This window comes from Pogoniulus pusillus, chromosome 18 (genome assembly GCF_015220805.1).
Source record: "Pogoniulus pusillus isolate bPogPus1 chromosome 18, bPogPus1.pri, whole genome shotgun sequence".
Taxonomy (NCBI): domain Eukaryota; kingdom Metazoa; phylum Chordata; class Aves; order Piciformes; family Lybiidae; genus Pogoniulus; species Pogoniulus pusillus.
The window spans coordinates 24,925,565-24,930,667 of record NC_087281.1 but is presented as its reverse complement, the minus strand read 5'-3'; the positions used below and the strand labels follow the sequence as shown (position 1 = coordinate 24,930,667).

Genomic DNA, 5,103 nt, shown 5'->3' with positions numbered 1-5,103 from the left:
ACTAGAGAAATGACAATACTAATCCCAGTAGGTTCTCAAGGGAAATCTCTATTGTAAAGATTGACATACATTGTATCAAGGTAAACGTAATACACTTAGGGAAACAGCAGTTTGCTACTTTGTGCAGTTCGGTATCTCGCTAGATCTTTATCACTGTTGACTCAGAGTTCCTCCTCATCTCAGATGCTTCAGAATTTGGGATCTGGTAAACCTGGCAGGTCCTTCATGTCAGCCTCCGCTTCTGAAGCTGTTGAGATGCTGACAGATAGGAAGTACACAGATGTTTGCTTAATGGTTAATTCTCCAGGGGCCCCTATCAGAGCTGTTAGCAGGGAGGTGGGGGAATTACCTGGAAAACTGCTAACTCGCTTTCACCGAGTGATAGACAGTGCATTACAAAACAAATCTGACCACTCTGGGAATCTGTGAACTGCCTCCAGAAAGAGAGGGAACTCTCGGGGATGTTGTCACCCATCTGCTGCTCTGTCAGCAGGGACCGGTGTCTGATGCCTCAATTGAAGATAGAGTTCTATAAAACATACATGACCTGTTGGTGGTCCCGGACAGAAGAGAAAGCATCAGGAAGCAATTCCCAAGAGATGAGGTGGGAAAGGGGAGGGTGAGAAAACCGCCAGCAGTTCAATAGTTGTTTAAAGTCCCTTTTCAGAAGCCATGGCGATCAGCATAGTAGATGACTCAGGCAAAGAGAAATTCTAACTATCCCTTCGTGTAATGACCTATTTTCCTGCAGAAAGGCCTGATTACTTTTTCCTTTGTAACGCAAATGCTGGTGCTCAGAAGGCCAAGCTGCAGGCGGTGGGAACTCAAGTGTCTGCATCCTTGTGTCTGTTACCAGCTGTTAGAAGCATCAGCTTGCATTGTACTACACTGTTCGTGTTGCTCCACGGGTTACTTGCCGTGCCCACATGTTGAGCTGCTTTTAACTCGTGCAGGCTTTGATATTCCAAATTTTTTCCCCGGCATTAGCATGTTTTCTGTGGCCTGTGTAAGGAACACACAGCCCAAGCTGAGAATGTCTAAGGCTTGCTGATGCCTACCATATGTTGAATTGTCCTGAGATAGATTTTTTTAATTTCTCTGATATACTCAGTATCAAATCCCCATATGGTTATTGCTTCTTTGCGTATTCCGGTGGGAGTATTTATCTTGCTTTTCAAAGATTTGCCACAGAGAGTATCCTTAGTGGAATGTCATGTGCTTGGTTCATCTAATTATCCTCCCTAGTTAGAGATGCATCAGAAGCTCTGTGTTAAGTTGGGGTAGGCTTTTAAAGTTGAAGATCTGAATGCTTAACGTTGTAGAAACACCAAAGAGTGAACAGAAGGCATCGCGTATCAATCAGCAGAGTTCAGAGATGGCAGCTACCACAAGCAGACAGCTTTGACTTACTACTGCCTGCATCTGACTGTGCCTTGATTTCCACAGCAAAACTTGGGGAATCACAGTAAAGAGGCTCCCCCTCCCCTGCGGTGACCCGTTGTAGCAAACGCACGGCTGCTGCACGCTTAAGGACCTTCGCTGAGCTTGACGATAATGCAGTCCCACCCGTGCAGCACAAAAATGCAGTTTCTACATGATACTGCCAGGAAAACTCTTGGCTTTTAATCAAAGAAAGCAAACAAAACCCCAAAACAAACCAATGAAGAAAAAGACCCCCACCCATTTTAAAGCATGCTGACTTTTCACAGCATCCTACTTGGGTGAATGTCCAAGGTAGCAAGGTGGTGATTCCAGTGGGAGAGGAAAAGAGCATTTGCCTGCTTAAGCTTCATCTTGCGGAGGGCAACAGAAGTCAATGAGCTGAACAAATCCAAAAACACAGCCTAGAGAAACGCAGACCAGATGGGACTCCTCAGCACACTGCTGCTACGCAGCGGCTTCCAGTGCTGAACAAGAACCAACTCAGAGCTGTGAGGGCGCATTTTTACCTCTCATTAGCAGGGCCCCTATCTCCCGTAACCTGCTGCTGTGAAGCCAGGGGATTAACGTGGCCGAGTCAGGGAACCTCTAAAACCAGAACATACCTGCAATATCCAGCAACAGAGATCCCTGCCTCAGGAGCCCGAGGCGAGCCGCAGAGACGCCAAGCCCAGAGCGAGGCGAGCCGCAGAGACGCCAAGCCCAGAGACGGCTCGAGCGGGGCGGTCGCGAGGCGAAGCTGCCCTCGCGACGGCAGGGGGGAGAGCTCAGCGCTGCTGGGGTGCCCCGTCCGGCAGGCAGGCAGCAATTGGCTGCTGATCAGGGCCTGAGGGAGGGCGGCCCAGGCCCCGCCGGCTCCCCTGTCTCCGCAGGACTCGAGGTCCTGCTGGCTTACAGGGGTGAGTCGCCCAGGGCAGGGACGGTCCAGCCACGGCAGGAGCTTCTCTGCAGTGTCAGGGGACTATCAAGGCGGGAAGAACACCCCATATTTATGCCTTTTCCTAGACAAAGTGTCCATTTACCATGACTAGGTGCAAACCCCACAGCCCGATTTCAGCGCGGGCACCTGCGCGGGTCACCCCTGTGCTGGAGGAGCCTCTGCTCGCCCGCTTGAAGCCCGCCGCGTGTGGGCGGGAAGCAGCCGTTCGTGCCTCTGCGCCGCCGCTCGAACCGTGGGGCGAGAGGCATCTGGGGTACCCAGGGCGTCTGCTGCGATGATAATGATACTTAACGACGCTTCTGAGTGTGACGATCCCATCCTGCTAGGTGTAAATCCCGGGGAAAGCACACTGCAGTGCAGCAGCCAGAGAGTGGCCTTAGCAGTAAGCTCAGGTGTAAAGGCAACCCTCTGACCCCCATGAGCAGCGGGTGGCCCACGAGCCTCGGGCTGCACCTGCGGATCCGCCCTTGAGCGAGGGCACCTGCCAAGGGAACTCGTCGAGGCTGAGGTGCTCCCTGCCACAACAGCCCCTCAGGAGGCGGCCGGTAGCAAGGTAAGACTTGGGGTTTTTATTAAAGGTATATCAGTAAAGATCAGTTAATCTCTTAACAGAAACCATTGATTTAGTCTGCCCTCCGTGCAGTAACCAACCCAGATCACCTCACCTCGCCACTGAATGTTTTCCAAAGTCACATTTACTGTTTCTAACGTTGGAGCAGTGTTTTATAGCAATAAGTATGTTGTTGCTTCTCCCTTGGGAGTCAAGTGCATAACTCCATCCCTGACAGTACCACAGCTGAAAAACTAAAACTAAAATGCAGATGCTGCTTTTCCCAGTTCCGGGCAGACTCACGGCAGCCTGCTCTGTAGTATGGTTTGTGGCATTAAATACTTATTGTGCACATCTCCATTAGATTTTTTTTATTCTTAGCCATAACAATAAAGATATTTCATATAATGTCTTATTACAATGGCAACAGTGTGAAGGATGTCACCATGATTTTGAGAGGTATGGGGCATGTGTACCATCAGCAAAGATGAGTCAATGGTAAGAAATGACATTGGGTGTGAGAAATTTATTACCTTAACTGCCTCTGGATTATCTTCCATATGCTTTCAAACCAGAAAATGCATAGACAGCAGTTATGTTCTGCCCATCAATGCCCAGATCCACACTTCTTTTCTCCCTTCTCCTGTTACTTCAAAACAGGCAGATGGTTGGTACCCAAAGGCTGTAGATCAGGAAAAGGTGTGGTCTAAGGTCTGTGGTAAATGCAGTGTTTACAGTATTGCTTGTACTCTGTTAGTACTTCACACCCCTAAAGCACCAGATTACAGCAGCATTCAGGTAACAATAGCAGAAACAGTAGAGTAACAATAATGTTGTTTTAAACCAGAGATTTTTCTGAGTATAACCAACTGGTGGTAGATACGGATTGTGCAACCGCTAGCGTGTGAGCTTGTGTAACTCTCCACCTACTTCTGCAGGTGAATAAGGCTACAAACGTGGATTTATGTGCATGCACATACGTATGTGTGAAAAAATGCAGGTGGAAACACACACAAAAACTTTTTCAGACCAGCTCCCCAGGTCTCTTGGCTAACTGGCAAATACCTATCAGAGCTCTGATGAAGCAGCTAAAGAAGCAAAGGCAGTGGTTTATATTTACCCATGGTTTCTGGCCTGCCAGCTCTGCCTCGCACAGATCACAGCGTTGGGCAGTGTTCTTGCACAGTGTGAACAGCTGTAAATCCTGGGGTTCTGTGTTAAAGCTGCCCAGTAAGCACTGGAGTATTGCACACTAAATCACAGGGTTTTACCAAAGAAGCTGCAGTATCAGTTGCTTTCCTGCACTGCTTCTATATATGGGGAGCATTTGCCGGTGATAGATAAGGTCACTTTGTGGTGCTGTTGTCACTTCACAGACACTGAGAGTGCAGTGACTTCTCTGAAATCTTTTTGCTTTTGCTGTCCCATTGTCACCTGGAAAAAAAAACTCTGACAAAAGCAGTCAGTGCAGATTCTAGGCACATTGGAGAAAGACTTGATCTCAACCACACACTTAGAATCTTTGCCAGGTTATGTTTTCTTCTTTTTTATATAAGTCACCTCAATATATTCTAAACACTTCTATGGGGCAAAACACATTATGGCCCAGGTGGCCAAGAGAGCCAATGGCATCCTGGGCTGGATCAGGAGCAGTGTGGCTAGCAGGACAAGGGAGGTCATTCTGCCCCTGTACTCAGCACTGGTCAGGACACATCTTGAGTGCTGTGTCCAGTTCTGGGCTCCTCAAATCAAGAGAGATGTTGAGGTGCTGGAAGGTGTCCAGAGAAGGGAGACAAAGCTGATGAGAGGCCTGGAGCACAGCCATGTGAGGAGAGGCTGAGGGAGCTGGGGGTGTGCAGCCTGCAGAAGAGGAGGCTCAGGGCAGAGCTCATTGCTGTCAGCAGCTACCTGAAGGGAGGCTGTAGCCAGGTGGGGTTGGGCTCTGCTGCCAGGCAACTAGCAACAGAACAAGGGGACACAGTCTCAAGTTGTGCCATGGGAAGTATAGGTTGAATATTAGGAGGAAGTTCTGGGCAGAGTGATTGGCATTGGAATGGGCTGCCCAGGGAGGTGTAGAGTTGCTGTGCCTGGAGGTGTTCAAAAAAAGCCTGGATGAGGCACTTAGTGCCATGGTCTGGTTGATTGGGCAGGGCTGGGTGCTAGGTTGGACTGG

At 49.2% G+C, this 5,103-nt stretch overlaps 1 long non-coding RNA gene across 1 annotated transcript; it reads right to left on the bottom strand.

Annotated features, from left to right (window-relative positions):
• LOC135183628 (uncharacterized) lies at positions 1-2,634 on the bottom strand. Its single transcript, XR_010305621.1, has 2 exons — positions 2,463-2,634; positions 1-2,026 (listed from the first exon to the last, which is right to left on the bottom strand). It is a non-coding gene; the product is annotated as an uncharacterized LOC135183628 (long non-coding RNA).
• Positions 2,635-5,103: the final 2,469 nt, after the last annotated feature.